The following is an 18,092-nucleotide window of genomic DNA, read 5'->3' as shown; positions in this document are numbered from 1 at the left end:
TCCCCTCTATGTTGAATAAAATATTTTGTTAATTTGGAATATAAAAAATTTCTCAAGTGCTATTTAAATCACATAAGTTAAAGGGGGCTCCCATTTCTTCCCTCTGGTTCCTGGGCTGAGCGAACAGCCAAAATATTATTCTGTGACAGGGTGGGACAGCCGGAATTCTTCAGGAAAGAAGAAAACAGTCAACTAGGGCAGCTCAGTCACTGAAGGGAAAGAAAAACAGGGAAAATCTTGCCTCTGAGGGAAGGAAGTGGATGGGGCCATCATAAGAGGGAATAAGGTGACCCTTGCAAGTCCTTGAGAGTTTCCCACCAAGCAACTCAGCCCACAAGCCAGCATCTCACAACTGGGCCATAATTTTCTTGGGGCAGCTTTTTACCTAGAGGTGTTTGCTTACAGTCCAGTTCTTCCTTTGGAATGCTGGTGACTGAACCTATTTATCCTAGGAAAAGGAAGCATGAGAAAGCATCATTAACTGTAAGGAGATGCTTATCTATATGTTCCTTCATCAGCTCCAGCCCCTGGATTCCGAGCTTTTATTATATATATATATATAATGCCATCCCTGGGCAAAGCATAAAATAAACCATGTGTGCCACTTAAAAGCACTTTCTTGCTTGTTAGTGTGCACATATGGAAACTATTTTTAAATTCAGTTGTGCATGTGTGAAAAGTCAGCAGTTTTCAGTTCACTTGAATCGGGATGTGCTCAAATTGGGTTGTGAATTGATTGTATTTTGAACCTTTCTATGCTATACAGCAAGTATGTGATTTCTGTTGAAGTGTAGGGGGACAATCATATGGCTTTGTTTCTTCAATCCATTTACAAAGTTATGTCCCCTCTCCCTATCAACCTAATCTTTACGTCTGTCATGTTTTTGTCAAATATGACTAAACAGAAAACGCTGGTGTGTAATGGAAATGAAAGCAGTGTGTGTGCGTGCGTGCACATGTGTGCACATAATATAATGAAAATAAAGCATTACATTTTGTTTGCACCTTGAGCCTTGGTATGACAAAATAGTCTACGTAATTTAATATGACTTTGGAGAAGAGTTGCCATAGAATGAGGTGCATAGGTACTTCTTAAGAACTAAAGCCGTTGTAAGCTAAAGAGGCTAATGTGGATTGCACCCTCTTAATATAGGCTGTGTACAAGGTACCTTGGGATTTTTTTTCTGCAGGAGGGCATGGTTGTCTGTTTTTTCTGGACAGGATCTATGTTACTTGGTCTTTTGAGACTTCTTCCCACATTGCCTCAGATCGGTGGTCTTGTTTTTAATTTCTAGATCTTTTGTGGATCTTCTCTGTGGGAGGGATTGTTGTGCTTTTCAGATGGTATGGCTGAAAATCAGGCAGGGGTTTCTGGCACACATACAGATCTCTGAGGCAGGTTTTGCACTAGCTTGCTATAGTTTTTGGCATATACACCCTGGGAACATACTCTCTGATTTTTCTATTTGATCTTAAGTTAGCATATTCACAGAATAGCTTACAGACCACACAAGGTTTTGAATTGTTGAATGATGGGAGAGGGAATGAATGAGAAAATTAGGAACTATGTTGTAGGGGGGGGAGTTAAAATTGCCATTTTCCTTCAAAGTCAACATTTATTGATAACTCTTTCTTTAAAATTAAACTGTGTTAAAAACATTTAGAGGCAAGTAGCACATAAATGGAACTGGCACAATTTCAGCTATGAGAATTAGGGTACCGTTTGCTTTAAAAAATTATACCCTGCTTCTTTCCCAGAGGTATTTTTTCCCAAATTTAGGGGAGATGCCAATAATTGATACTGAATATTGGAGATGAAAATTAAAACGTTTATCTATTGCTCCGGTACATGCCAGCGATCTAATTTTTCATGTACTAAGCAGCTATTGCTGAAGGAGTGGATGTGGTGGGGGAGCTTTATATGGCTTGTACAGCTGAATATGGGATGTGGCTTTTAATTAATTTTATATTATAAAATGTTATTGCATGAAATTTAAGTTCGCATTGTAACATTTTCAACTGGGACCACTTTTTGTCTGCTATAAGATAATAGAAATGCTTGTGTAATTGTGCTGCAGAACAAAGTTTGAGTCCAGTGGCACCTTTAAGACCAACAAAGTTTTATTCAAGGTGAGCTTTCAGGCCAATGGACTCAAACTTTGTTCTGCTGCTTCAGACCAGCATGGCTATCCACCAAGTTGTGCTGCAGTTTGCAATTGTGTGCATAGTTCCTTGCTGAAAAACCTCTTTTTAAAAGGAATTACCTGCCCTTGGTTCCCCTGGTTCTTGATTCTGGGAGATAATGAGTTATAACACAGATATACTTTCTACCCACGCAAAAGACTTGTTGTATTCACAGTACATTAGCTGGGCATTGTGGAGTCATAGGGAAAACAGGGTTCTAGAACTGTGAATGCAGCCATCTATTCCAACCACTGTAGATGTGTGAATTGTGCTTCATTCTTTTCTACGGTTGTTTTATAGCAATGACACTCACCTTGTAAATCCAGAGCAGAGTAAAATTGCAAAACTTTTCCCAAAATGCAGCCAGTTCGGCATACATTTTAACATTATAACATTTCCCCTTTCCCCTTAGGTTGAAGGAAGGCTTCAAACTTTATCCAAAAGGAAAAGATGGTATAAATATTTTCATAAGTAAATATTTTCATAAATCAGTACATGCTCAGTGGAGTGGTAAGATCAGGTAGGACCCATCCCAGAATAACTCTGGGGGTGACAGCAGTGACTTTGGGACTGCCCTTTTGGGTTGTAAGCAAGATTTTGGATTAAGCAGATCATTGAGATGTTCCAGCTGGAATCTTCTTACATTTTAATGAAGGAATTTAAAAATTGCATCATTTTGTTTTTGAAGTGCAAGTCCCACTTAAAATGTCCTGTTAAAAATGTTCTGGGATGATTACTTATCTGCAGTTACCCAAAGGTAATTTTGAATGTAGTCAGATCAGAATGAAAGCATTAATAAGAATAAGAAATATAATTAGACTGATTTCAAGGTACTGTACTGAACGGTGTGTCTGGCTTCTTAAAAATGGGCATGAGGAACTGAAACCACCTGTATAATGGAGCTTTGCTTGTTTTTTTCAGTCATTTCTCATTGATTGGTGTGTAGAAACCACTACAGCAGACCAACAAAACACACACACACACACAGAGGAATCAAAGCTCCTTCATCAGGAAATAATTGAGGGTTTTTTTTTTCTTCACCTGTGCATGAATTCTGAATTGTCTTTTTTAACTCACTAATTTTTCCAGTTGACTATTTGAGGTATTTAGAATGAAGAACATCTGCATATTGCTTTTGCTGGTTTAGGAAGCTCTTTAATTGAATACTGGTTAGTAATAAAATGGACTTAGAGTAATTCTTTTTGAGTACCATTTGACCTTAACTTGAATTAACATAGACTGTAAAAACCATCATGGATTCCCTTCCTTGAACTTTTCACAATACTGAAAAACGACTGAGAGAAAGAAGCAAGATCCAGTTACTGTATGGTGTTTGTACAGCTGTATCTCATTGAGGAGAGGTTTTTGTTACCCACAGTTTGTGATAGGAAGTATATGCTTTTAAAACAACTAAGGAGACAGGTCTTTAACCTCCACCCTTTTAAGATTTTTGTTCACTCATTTAGCTTCTGTCATAATTCTAGGAAGTATTTTGAATACAATTTTTTGCACAGCATTGAAGCCTACACAAATAACTCATCCCCTAGTGAACTCATTAGGAAGGGTAGATTAAGATATTATTTTCTCTCCAGAATTGAACTTTAAGATACTGTATACTCCAGGAAAAGATGAATTTTCAAAAAGGATTTCTCTAATTGCGTGTGAGCGCATTTTCCCCCTGATGGGTAGGCTAAATTATAGGGGTTTTTGTCAGTCTAGTTAATGTAAGGCTTTTGAGAGGCTCAGAGTAGAGTCAGAGGTGATTAAATTGCTTCCTACATAATGAACAGGTCGTAATTTGTTATCATATGAACAGGTCGTAATTTGTTATCATGTGTTCGTATCTGCTTTACAAGTACTTTGCAATTTCTCTGGTGTTTTGAAATGATGACATGGCGATTCATTAATGTATTAGATCTGGCAGATTTAATGTATAGTAAATTCCACATCCATGTCTAAATCATTAATCCAGATTTAGTTTGGTAGTAAATATGGATTAATTTCTCTAATACAATGGCGAGTGGAATCCTGATTTCTGTTAAACTGTTCCAATGAAGGCTCAGCTTCACATTGCTCCTGAGGAGAACTCCCTCACTGTTATCCAGTCCACATTCAGGTCATCATTATTAGAAAAATGCAGTGCCATCCTGCACTTCCCTGGGAGTAAGCCCCACTGAATAGACTGTAGAATTCTGTATAGAGCTGCTTAGGATTGCTGTGTGGGTGACCTAAACTTTGCATAACTGTAACAAGGCAATTTATGGAGCCCCGCCACACACCTTTATACTCTGAGATACTCAAGGCACTCCTAAGAGCCTCAGGCTGTACATATGATGACCGTGAAATATTTTGCCTTTCAGTTCCTCTTGCCAATTTCCTTCTTGTTACTGTCCAAACAGACCTCAGTTTGTAAATTCATAACCAGGCCACCCAGACTCTTTAAAAGGGGGGGGGGACCCTACCAATATATTGTGTGCGTTAGCACATTGTATTTCTTCCCATAATATAAATATGCTGGGCTTTCTGAGACACACCTTTGGAATGCTGGCTTGTGGGGATTTGTGACATATTGGAAGGGTTTAGGGATAATTAAATGATTGGCATGACAATACTCCCTTACTCTGGAATAAGTCCTGGTTTGTTTGTTTGTTTGTTTAGTAATTTGAAGTAGAGAGATATACTTATTTCTGACAGTGAAATGATGTGTCATTACTGCTGAAAGTAACCCAGGGGAAGGAGCACCTTGGTCCTCACTGATGGGCATAGTTTAATGGCATTAATGTAAGATCTGGCAGGGCCAGAACTATGCAGGTAGGTAGCTGCTGATTGGCCAGCAGCACATTTTACAGGCCAGTGATGTCAATATGTCTAGGGGACTGGTTGCCGTTCAGCAGTGTACACATGCACAGTCATGACAATGCTGCCCACTTCTCACAAAGTCACAACATGACACCTGTGTTTAAGGGTATGGAGCCTCTCCCCTTCTGTTGCCACTTGACAGCAACAGCGGATGCATGCTGTCGCCACATCATTTCATAGGCATACTCCTTTTTGTTCAGAAGATAGTTCAGAGGCTAGAAAGAATTGGACTAGTGTTGAAATCACACTATTTCTTGATCTAATTGACTTCAAACAGTTGTTGAGAAAATGAAAAAGGGAGAAAAAGGGAGAAAAAGTGAGAAACCCTGAGCTCTATAGAGAAAGGGTAGGATAAAAATGTGACAGTGTTTTTGAATGGCATTCTTATTGCCCAGTTTTAGAGAAGGCTGCACTTCTCTTGTGATTGACAAATTCCTACAAAACACCATAATGGTTAATAGGATCTGAGAGCCCCAGATTCAAATTCCCCACTCTTCCATGGAAGCAGGCTGGATGATGGTGGGCCAGTCACACACTCCCAACCTGACCTACTTCACAGGGATGTTGTGAGGATAAACATGGAAGTGGAGATAATGGTATAAGCCATTTGGGACCCTAATTGGGTGAAAAGTGTGTAATATGATGTTTTTATAATTGCTGCTGAAAAATGTTGAGAGTTTTTTTAGAAGTTTGATTACTGTTAGCTGTCTTTGTATTTTTTTATGCCCAGAACAAGGACACATGAAGTAAACATTTAAAAATAAGTGAATTAACATAAAAAGTCTAGTTAGTACAGGTGGGTATCTGTGTTGGACTGAAGCAATAGAACAAAGTTTGAGTCCAGTGGCCCCTTTAAGACCAACAAAGTTTAATTTTGGGTATAAGCTATTATTCTAGTTAGTATAGTATGTAGTAAACTGACACATTGACTGTTTGTGGTATCCAGCAAAACCAAAACCTCTGGGTTCTGTGTCCAAGGTTATCTTAAAGCATGACATGATAATTCACCTAAAATTAGTAGTTGTAGTTACAGCTTTCTTTTAGTTTTAATGTTTTTCATTTGTAAGTTGGCAACCCAGCTGAATACTGCTTTGTGCATGTCTCATGTTTAAATAAGGCACAAAAGCATGGCTGGCTCTTGGTGAGCCATTTGCTGCCACCTTTGGAACAGTCAGTCCAAAGGTGCTAGAGAAAATATTGTGCTGTGCCTTGCTCTCTGCAGCAGGCTTTTACAGCAAGTTGGCACATCCAGCCTTCCTGGAGATAATGTGGGAGTAGCTGGTTGCCTTTTGAGGGGCTCAGCAGGATTTTCTTCTCCTTCAGGTTGGCTGGGAAAGGATGTCTTTTTTCATATGCTCTACGGTATACTGGGGAGTGGCAGTATTCTCTAATTAGGCTGGTCTTTTGATTGGTAGGCAATAACTAGTTTTGGCAGGAATACAGGGCTAATTGGCAAAGCATCCTCTGTCATATAAATATGGTGGCTGTTGCTTATATGCTTGAGTGGCCTGGGTTGGGGCAGGGTGTGAATGGCCTTGGTGATCTAGGGTTGCCAGAGCATGGCCAGAAGCTGGTGGGGACTTAGGTAATTGGCATCATCCCTTGCAATACGACATTCTGTGCAACCTGGAAGTAATCTTATGCCAAAGGTGATGCTATAGCAAATGCTGGAGTGTTGTCTGGCTCAGTTACATCACTTCTGGGCCATGATGGAAGTGACATCATTGTTCCAGGCAACATCAGTCACCCCCCCTTTTTTTACTCAGCATTTGCCCTCTGCTGCCCAGATGAGTGGCAGCAGGAAGAGGCACAGCGGACAGAGGTCTTTTGCCAGAGTGGGAGACCTGGTAACTCTGGTGGTTGAACACCATCAGCTGAGCCCACAGTTGCTGGGCAGTGCATGGAGGATTATATTACCCCCATCAGCACTGTTTATGTACAGATAAAGTTTAAGGAAGCTAAATTTGGAGTCAGGGTGCTTTGCCCAAAATGTTGGTAGCTGCTGTAGGCTGCCTGTTATTAGCAACTCATACCGATGAAGGGATGCTTAACTGATGCCAATCAGCCATTAATAAACTAGTTAACCCACACACTGGTGTTTCATGTTGTCATGTATGAGAAAAATAACAAGAGGCTGAACTTCTTGGAATGTTTGAGAATAACAGCACATCTCATAAATCTCATAAAGTGTAGCCCTATGCACAGTTATTCCAGTCTAAATCCATAGGTTCTTCACTCAACCACTAAAGTAGAAAGTAATTTACTTTGGTTGGCAGAGACTTTTCTTTCACTTGGAAGTTCATGAGAGATTCTTACAGGTGAATGGTCAGATAGGCATTGGAAACCTGTGATAGGATGTAATTGGAATGAAACCATGGCTGATAGTGGTTTGAGCAAATGTAGGTGGTCTCCAGTTGGAGGAAGTGTGAAATTTGTAGTGTGTGAATACTAGGGTAGTTCTCGCTCCTTTTCTTGTTGCTGGTGAATTTGGTTGTGTCAAAATAGAAGATTCTTTTTCAGAAGTTTCACCAAGCCTTCAGCAACTCCCCATGATCAACTTGACTGTGAACCAATCCACACATACATTGTCTAGACTTTTGTATAAATACATAATGGAAGCATAAAGACCACCTTGTTCTGGAAACCTACTGATCGACAAATGTATCTGTACATCTCCAGTCACCATCCTAAACACACCAAATGATCTGTCATCTACAGCCAAACGCTATGCTACAGTTGCATTTGTCCCTATCCCTCAGACAGAGACTCTCCTTGCAGGATCTACAACAGACATTTTTGGAATTACAGTATTCATTGATGAAGTAAGGAAACTGACCAACAAATGCAGAATGATATCAAGGGATAAACTGCTACAAGATAGACCCAAATGAAACAACAACAGAACACCACCAATGAACTCAACTCAGGGCTCTATAGGGACATAGAATTCTTATCACACAACAGATGTATTTATTTATTTACATATGCCAATAAAGGGCTGTGTATGTATGTATGTATTTATTTTTGACATTTTTACCCCGCCCTCCCCGCGAGTGGGCTCAGGGCGACTTACAAGGGGCAGAGCCCACGTAAAACATAATAAAAGCAATAAAACCATTAGATAGCATAGATAAAAGTAAAGTGCTCCATGAAAACATGATGGTTCTCGAATAAATCTCATGATGGTAACAGTCAGTTCTTTGGGGGTGATCTTGTCCTGTAGTTGGTCCCAAGTAAGTCCAGTGGTACCAGTGTCACGTGGTGTTGTAGAAGATCTTCCTGGGGCTGTCCCTAACCCCGTTGTTATCCACACCATTGGTGGTGGTGGCAGTGGTGGCCCCTATGCGAAAGCCTGGTGGAAGAGCTCCGTCTTGCAGGCCCTGCGGAACTGCATAAGGTCCCACAGGGCCCTAATCTCCTCCGGGAGCTCATTCCACCAGGTAGGGGCCACCACCAAGAAGGATCTGGCCCTGGTCGTGGCGAGTCTTGCCTCCCGGGGGCCTGGAATAACCAGGCGGTGTTGTGTCTCCGACCGAAGTACTCTTGAGGGTATATGTGGGGAAAGGCGGTCCCTCAGGTAAGTTGGACCCTGGCCATGTAGGGTTTTAAAGGCAAGTACCAGCACTTTGAAACGGATTCGGTATGCTATTGGCAGCCAGTGCAGAGCTTCCAGCCCAGGCCGGATGTGCTCCCACTTGGGAAGACCCATCATCAGCCTGGCTGCCGCATTCTGCACCAGCTGCAGCCTCTGAACCTGCGCCAAAGGCAGCCCCATGTAGAGAGCGTTACAGTAGTCTAGCCTCGAGGTGACCATCGCATGGATCACTGTAGCCAGGTCATCATGGTTGAGGAAGGGGACCAACTGCCGAACCAGCCTAAGATGATAAAATGCTGAACTGGCAGTGGCTGCCACCTGGGCCTCCATAGTTAGGGAGGAATCCAGGCACACTTCCAGACTCCTAACCTCCAACGCTGACACCAATGGCGCCCCATCGAAGGTTGGGAGAGGGATCCCCAACCCCGATCCATTCCGACTCAGGCACAGGACCTCCATCTTCGCTGGGTTTAATTTCAGCCGGCTCAGCCTGAGCCACCAAGCCACGGCCTGTAATGACCAGGTCAGATTTTCTGGGTCAGAGTCCGATTGGCCACCCAACATCAGATAGAGCTGAGTGTCATCTGCATATTGATGGCAACCCAGCCCATACCTCCTGGCAATCTGGGCGAGAGGGCGCATGTAGATGTTAAACAACATCGGGGAAAGCACTGCCCCCTGAGGCACCCCGCACTCAAGTGGGTGCCTCTGGGACTGCTCCTCCCCTATCGCCACCCTCTGTCCCCGACCTTGGAGAAAAGAGGCAAGCCATTGAAGAGTGAGCCCCTGTATCCCCACGTCGGCGAGGTGGTGGGTCAGCAACTGGTGGTCGACCGTATCAAACGCGGCCGACAGATCTAACAGCAACAGTGCCTTGATCCAGATGCCTCCGGAGGTCATCAGTAAGGGCAACCAGCACCGTCTCCATCCCATGACCCGGGTGGAAGCCAGACTGAAATGGATCAAGGACAGAAGCGTCATCCGGAAAGCTCTGAAGCTTTGTCGCCACCGCCCTCTCAATCAATTTGCCCAAATAGGGCAAATTGGACACCGGCAAATAGTTGGCCAATTCAGCCAGGTCCAGAGTTGGGTTTTTCAGGAGAGGGTGGACCATCGCCTCCTTGAGTGCCTCAGGGAACCGTCCCTCCGAGATGTTCATTCCTGTCCCCAAGCATTTACCCTCTTCTCTGATCAAGCTAATTACTCTGTGCATTGCACCTCTGCATCCTGAGTTCCTTCTTTGCACCACTCCTCCCACCTTCTGATTGGGATCTAAGATTCAGAGATCTCCATTCTGACTTTTATCTGACTCTGAAAAGGTTTTACCCCACAAATCTTGTTGGTCTCTAAGGTGCTACTCAAATCTAGCTGTTCTACTGCAGACTGACATGGCTACTCACTGAAACTATCTTTTTCAGAAAGTTCATTAAAGTCCCAGCTCCTTATAATATAGTTCTTTGCTTAGAAATCTTTTGGCTCCAACTTAAATACTAGTAGTGGAATAAACATTGTTTGAATCCAAACCCTACTGCCAGAGGTTTTGTCACTGGAGTCATTGAATGCTTATGCAGTGGAATGGAGCCACAATGAATAATTGGGAAACTATTGTGGAACATAGCCGCAGTATACTAGGAATTCTTCTTGCATTTTGGTTGGTTACCAGGTCTACCGAAGTATGACAATGAGGGAAACAACTGAGCAAAGCAATTTTAAATAATGAAAATATGGCAATGGTTTTAGTTCTGTCACATCTTTATCATTGCTAACATTCAAGGGATTTCTGACAATCAAAACAAAATGGCATGTGTCTAATGACTGCAATAACAGATAATGACTTTTTGTACATGTTTTTGTTCTTCCTTCACTCCTTTCCTTGTTTTTGATACCTCAGGAATGTCATTTACATGTGACCTCTTTGACTTCCTTACAATGTAGTAACTGAATTCATAAAATAATACCCCATTTACAGAAGATATTGCAAGGATTAATTAATATCTGAATTACTCAAGTGGAAGCCAATTCAGAACAATATTTTTTCCTTCTTTTCAGATATTGTACTTGCTTATGGCTCTCTGTTCCACCATCATTCTATGCTGTTCATTTACAACTTAATATTCTTTACCAATTCTGAATACACAGAGGTAATTCAGGATTTTAAGTACTGCCTAAGCTTTTAGCCTGGAACACTGACTTGGAAAACCTACTAGTAGCTGATTTATTGTGTAAGAAAAATCTTTCTCTGACTTCTCTAAAGAGAAACACCTGCTCATTTTTATTTCTTATTTTAGAATATATATATATAAATTTAAAAGAAGCAATGAAGCCAGTTGGTCCCAATTAGTTTAAAAATATTTTGAACTATAGGAAATCAAAACAATATTCTATTTTAATACTACATTTTTGGTTTTTTTGGTTTTTTTGTTTTGTTAAAATGGTTGCAGCTCAGGTGGACTAATTTCATATCTGAGAAAGATATTTAAAGAAAACAGTAGTGTTGTATTTAGGTCATTTCATAGTGTGACCTGATTTGGTTACTGTTTATTAAACAAATCTGCACAATAATCTTTTATAACAGCTATTAGAACATATGGGTTAACGATGCTGGATCAGGCCAACAATCCATCTGTCAAGAAACTGGCCTTATTTAGCTGTTTCTTGAACTTTCAAAAGTTTGATTCAGGCTTTTGGGCCTAGTTAAGTTGTTGAAGGCTCTTCTCTCTGAGAAATTGTCACACTGACTTGCATTTTCCAGAGAGAGAGAGGGATCAGATGGAATCAGACCCAAGTGCAAGTGAGATCGTATACCTGGGAGCTTCAAGGATAAAGACCAGCAGAGAGTTTCTTACTCACATTCCATCTCTTTAGTGCAAGGAACCCTGCACACAAAAAAGTTACTTGATTGTGAATATGTATCAAGGACAGGGGGTTGCAGTTAATGAGACTATTACAGAAGAAAAAACTGCAAATTTGTGCAGACAACACTTGTAATATTATAATAATGCACTAGAACACTCCGAGTGACAAAAATACAATTCTACAAATGTGATACAAAATTCTCCTTCAATTCTAGATGTAGATGTGACGAAATTCTCCGGAGTATATCTTCCGTTTCGTAAAGAACTTCATCAAACCATCGATGCTCCTTCATAAAATACATTTACAAGATCATATTAATATTAAGGCAATATACCAAAAGCCAATGTGTTTCAAAACTTCAATAAAATTCATACGTACAGAAAAGATGTTGAAGTTTGATGTTGAAGCTGTCCCCTGTAACCCCACGGTCTTTTTCTTGGTCTGTTTCCATGATTTCAGACCCCGATCAGCAAATATACTAAATTAGGATTTTTGCCCTGGCATTAATCATTTTTCATACACATGGAATTTCATCTGATATGTTACTGTCCATTTACAAGTTGGGAAAGCTCCTTATGGAATGCCTTGTACTCAGCTTTAATTTTCATCATCCTTAGCAATTTGGTGTTATCTGCAAACCTCACTTCCTCACTGCTCACCCTCAGTTCCAGGTCATTTGTGAATACATTAAATAGCACGATTCCCAAAACAAATCCCCAGGGGACCCCACTGCACACTCCAGTGTAAATACTGTCACTTTCCCCCCTACCATGAGTTACAATCCATGAACATGACTTCCTATTAGGTTTGCTCAGAAGTCTTTTGTGAGGCACCTTGCCAAACACTTTTGGGAACCCCAAATATGCAACATCTTCTGGGTCACCACTCCCTAAATACTTGTTCACACTCTCAAATAATTCTAAGTGGTTGGTGAAGCAGGAGCTATGTTGGTTCCTCATCAACAAGGCTCATTCTTCTCTGTGTTAAATAATTCTGTCTTTAACACCAGTTTCTACCAATGTTCCCAGAACAGGTGTTATGCTAAGCTAACCAGTCTCAAGTTTCTTGGGTCCTTCCTGGATTCTTGTAAAAAAAAACCTTGGTGTGATATAGGTTATTTATCAGTCTTCTGGCACAGAATTTAGAAGAGCAGCAATTCAATTTTTGAAAAACTTTAAGAACTTTGGGGTATTCACTGCCTGAATCTAGTGAAATTTATTTTTATTTGTCATTTAGCCCTAAAACCTTTCCTTTGGACTCCTTTCTTTGTCTCAGTTCTTCACACATTCTTTTTGACAGATTTGAATCAGTGACAGGTATTTGCCTCAGTGAAAAGAAATATAAAAAATTTCAAGTGCTTATATAATCTCCTTATCTCACCAGTAATCTTCTTACACCATTTTCATCTAATGGTTCGACAGGGTTCCCAAACACGATGTCCATGGGTATCAATGCACCTGTCAGTCAGGACCCACTAAGCTTTTTAGTGGGCAGGGCCTTTATAAGGCAGGGCTTGTTATTGTCCGCCTTCATTCAAATGGAAGTTTTTTTCCATGGGTGCAATAGCAGCAGCAGCCACTGGAGGATCAGGAGGAGGAGCAAGTATCCAGGCTTGTTGTTCCATCTCCCCCTCAAGTTTTCTGTCATTTTATTTTCCCTTCTCTTTCTCCCTTCCTCCCCCTGGTTATCCCTTCCTTTCTTTTTATTCCCCTTCTGTGATTCTTTCGTAAAGTGAGGAGGGAGGCATTGCATTTGGCTCTGCCTCCTGCAGCAGCCGCGATGGGTTTGGATCCACCTCCTGTAGTAGCTGTTTGGGGGTGATGCTCACCACTCACTCTCAATATTAACAGGGAGCCCAGAGGAGGAGGAAGAAGAAAAAAAGGAGAAGAATTGGATTTATACCCCACCCTTCACTCAGAGCGGCTTAAAATCAAGGTTGGGGCTGAGAGAGCTCTGAGAGAACTGCTCTTGAGAGAACAGCTTTAAGAGAACTGTGACTGACCCAGGGTCACCCAGCCAGCTGCATGTAGAGTGGGAAATCAATTCCAGTTCTCCAGAATAGAGTCCACTGCTCTTAACCACTACACCAAACTGGAGACTCTCTGGTCCAACATATAGTTTTCTGCTTCTGTTTAAAGATTGTCCTAATTGCATCTAGCAAGGCATTCCTCAAGACACTCCCTTTCCACTTGCCTTCCTATGGTTTTGGATCATTTTTTGCCAACATTTGTGCTTCCCCAGTTCCCCCCCCCCATTTGTGCAACTTTTCACTTTTTAGAGGAGGCCTCTACAAAGGTCCTCTAACCCTTTTCAAGGATCAAAGAGAATAACATGGGTTGGGCACTTTTCATTGACACTGCAGAGGATCCTTCTCACTGTTTTTAATGTGAATGCCTTCCTTCAATTTTTTTCCCTAAACTGTGAGCCTTTATTGTCTTAATATTCTTGTCTTTCAATACTTCTTATTTCAGTCAAGATTTGGGTCTTTAAAAATATGTACTGGTATTACTTCATTACACATCTTGTGTTGGAAACAGATGTATCAGGTGCCTATTCCCATATGAACTTACCTGACCACTGAGGTTATCTTCAGGGGCCCTTCTTCGGATGCTGTTGCCATCCGAGGCTAGATGGGTGGCCACATGAGGAAAGGTCTTTTTGATTATGGTACCAAAATTGTGGAATTTCCTCTCCAGAGAGATTTATTTGTTCCCTTTTATCATTGTCTTCCTTCCAGTGGATGAAGACTTATCTGTTTCGTGGGGCTTTCCCTCACTGATGTTCCTTCCTGTGTATGTGTTAATTGTGTAAGTGTTCTATTTAATTGATGTTTTTAATTATTTTTATACTATATATTTCAAAAGCTAGTTTTAATATTTTTGATTCTTCACCAACTAAACTGGGTGGAATGGCGACATACAGAAGTTTTAAATGAAGAAATATATAACATGAACTAGAGCCACACCAATGAGCAGCACTTCCCAGAGAAGTGTTCTTACTGAATATGGAGTAATTCCTAAGGGAATTATTGGAGTATTGAAGGTAGGGCTGCAGAAGACATGTTGAGACTTGCTTAAAGAGACAGTACTGTAATCTAGGGTTGCCAGGTCCTCTCGTCATTCCATCAGAGGGATTTGGGGGGCATCTCAGAAGGGGGCAGGGATGTCGTGCAGGGAAACTCTGGCATTTAGGTGAAATTCTATGGTTTTTTCACCCTCAAACCATAGAGTTTGCCCAAATATCAGAGCGTCCCCACGCAACGTCCCTCATACAATGACATCACTTTTGGGTTATGTCTTTGCGTCGGGGATGTCACACAGCAACGTTCCCATTTAGGGGCAGGGTTTCGCCACCAGCCAGCTGGTCCATGGCATGGAGAATCCCCTGAAACCAGAGGATCCCCCATCCAGATGTGGGGGCTGGCAAGCCTGGGATTAGGATTAGATCAACAGAATTAGAATTATTTTTCCACTTACTGCATGTGGGAAATCACTGTTCAAAATTACCCTGGAGCAAATGTTTGTCCTCCTTTCAAACTACTTCGATTTTTTTAAAAAAAACTATATTGTGTCATGTGTGCTTTGTGCAGACTGAACTATGTGCCATCGTGTATCCTCCTCTGAGAAGGCTGTACAAAATTTTGTGAGTGGAGGGCCTTCATCTTTGCATCCTGGTTTAGAACTGTTTTCAGATTTCCTGTGCCTATTGCTCTGGCCTACTTGCTGTGCAGTTACACTTGGTCTTTTATGTACAATATACTCACAGCTTTTAAAATATTATAAATCTAAAGGTTATAATATACTGCTCTGCTAGTTATAATAAAAGGCCAAAATCACAATGGGCTGTTAGGACAAATAAAGCAGCCCTGCTTTTTATAAAGAAAGGAGTCCAGGTGTTACTGTGACAGAACTAAACGTAATTTTGTTCAGATGTTGCTGTCTGACAGATGTGAATTGTATATTTATATTTAATTAACTGTGCTTCTATTACAAAAATGTCTCTCTCATCTCAGGGTTAACCTCTATTGCAACATTAAATCATGAATGACTGCCCTGTATGAAATTTCCCCAAAGGGAAAAAAAATTACCTTAGATAAATGATGCTCCTAGATTTCTAAAATAAATGGCTTCAGTTTTTCCTGGCCAAAGAACTATTGTAATAAGAAAAGCAAAGGGCTGTTTTGAAAATTGATCCTTAAAAGCTTAGGAAAAGTGTGTCTCATGTTTGTGTGACCCAGTCACCTAAAAAAAAACACAAAATAAAATAAAAAGACAGACAGGAATGGTACTACTCATGTAAAACAGGGGGAGAAATGAAAAGATGTGAATAATTTTGCAGATACAGTGATTGAATTTTGCTTCACTGATGTTTTCTAGATTTGTTGGGTCCAGTCCTGTCTTTGCTGTCTTTTTTTTAAAAAGCATCTGAAAAGATATCAAAAGCCCTGGGCAAATCCAACCCTAGATTTATCCTGAGTCAGATCATTGGCCTTCCAATCATTTGGACTGTCAACAGCTCTCCATCCAGAGTTTCAGTTCAGGGTCTTTCATATTCCTCATCTCTGCCTGATCATTTAGAAGGAGTTGGCAAGGACTGAATCTGGGACCTTCTCCATGGAAAATATGTGCTGTATTGCTGAGACCCTTCCTAATAAGTACACCTACTTTAGATGTATTGAGAAGTCAATCTCAAGAAGACCTGTTCATAATCTTGCTCAGGTATGTTCAGTGGGGCCCACCCCCAGGAGACTGTTCCTAGGATTACACTGTTAAAGTAACTTTCTGGATTGTGTCTGCTTTTCTTTGAGCTTTTTAAATGATCTTTTGATTCTTAAGTAAAAGTGCATATCATATACATAATGCAAAACTCTTGTATGTGTATCTGTCTATCAATCTTCTATCATCTGTCTATCTGTATACAATATCACAAACATAACCTGTATGATGATCTTCTAAGAGGGTTGTATATAGTGTTCTTTATTGCTATTAGGCATTGTATATTGCACATTAAATCCCTTAGTTGGTGTCATTTGTGTATGAATAGATAGAGCTTTGGTACATGTAAAAAACCCCAAACTGTATAACTTGGGTTGTCCTGAAGCATGGATAAAACACTTCAATAACACTGAAGAAGCAGATCTATTATATTTGTTCAATTCGGTCCAATTTGCTAGTCGAGCTCTCTCTTGATTGGGGAATCTTATTGATTTAAAACAAACATTCAAATTCTGTTTCCTAAGAATTGCATTATTTTCCTGAAAACTACCTCCACACAATATTGAAAACTGGCTTAAATGTAAACATATTGATACTCGCATACTTTGTCTGAAGAGGGATCTTGGGTTTGTTCAGTAGGAAGCAGAACCTTGTGTTGACAGATATAGCCAAAATACTCACATTGAATGCCAAGTTCATTCAGATCTTGATCAACATTTTGAGTCACAGTGTTCTGCCTTCAAGATAATATATTATGAACTCATTTCTGTATTTATTGTACAAACAATTTCCAACTCTGATTATCCATTAAAGTTGCGCTTTCACATCTTCATTCTTGTACTTATAACTATATCAAAAATTCAGCCCCCTACAAATCATTTTATGATCCCATCAGGCCTGATTCTTTTAGCTTGTTTTACTTCCAAACTAAAAATATTATTGTTTCACTCCTCAATGTGGACATTTGGCTACCTCCATGTTACATGCTTACTGGAGTAGAAAACTGCCTAATCAGATAGGAAAACAGTTGGCAGTGAATAAATCAGGGTTTGCTGAGAATCTCAAAGTGTGAATCGGGCAGACAAGCACATATCTTAGGGGTCCTGCCTTTTTCCAGCTTCCCTGTAGAGAACTCATATGGTAAATATGGCCACCAGATCCATCTGTATAAATATATGGGTGTGTTGTCTTGAATTAACACAACAGCTTTAGGAGAGAAAAGGGAATTATACTTTTATTTCTCATAATTCTTCATCAAATTGAATTCCAAAAGGTTTTCAGGATCAACTTGAGTTTTGTGAAATAATTTGTAATATTGTATGAAAAACACTAGATGAGTAGTGGATTGATCTGAGCAAATGGTGTGGACCATGACCTCTTACCTTTTTTGTTTCAGTTTTAAACACATAAACAATTTCTTCAATAATTTGAACTGCTGGCTGTGAAAACACCCTGAACAATGGTTTCAGGTGGGTAGCCATATTGATCTGTAGTAGAAGAGTAGGATTTCAAGTCCAAATATTTGAATAAGGGAGCTTTGGCTCTCTAAAGCTTATACCCTGGAAATCTTGCTGGGTTTTAAGGTGCTACTGGCCTCAAATCTTACTCTGAACAATAAAGATACAGTTCAGCATCTGATATGGAACTGCTGTGCAGGTACGGTTGTGGTCAAGATTGGCTTGATTCTCTTACTACATACAGGTGAATAATTGGAGCTTCACTAATTTGTTTGGACCCTCCTGCCATTGCATAAGTTGCAATATCACAGCCGCAGTGCATGTGGAATGAATCTTCTCACATTTCACCAGTGACATAACAAGCAACTGTACTGTAGTAGCTTCCATGTCACCAGCATAATGTCAGAAGGGGCCTTTAGTTGTCAG

The sequence above is a fragment of the Gekko japonicus genome, unplaced genomic scaffold, assembly GCF_001447785.1.
Source record: "Gekko japonicus isolate JY-2015 unplaced genomic scaffold, Gekko_japonicus_V1.1 scaffold979, whole genome shotgun sequence".
In the NCBI taxonomy this organism is placed as follows: Eukaryota; Metazoa; Chordata; class Lepidosauria; order Squamata; family Gekkonidae; genus Gekko; species Gekko japonicus.
The sequence above is the reverse complement of the archived record's forward strand: the minus strand, read 5'-3'. Positions refer to the sequence as shown.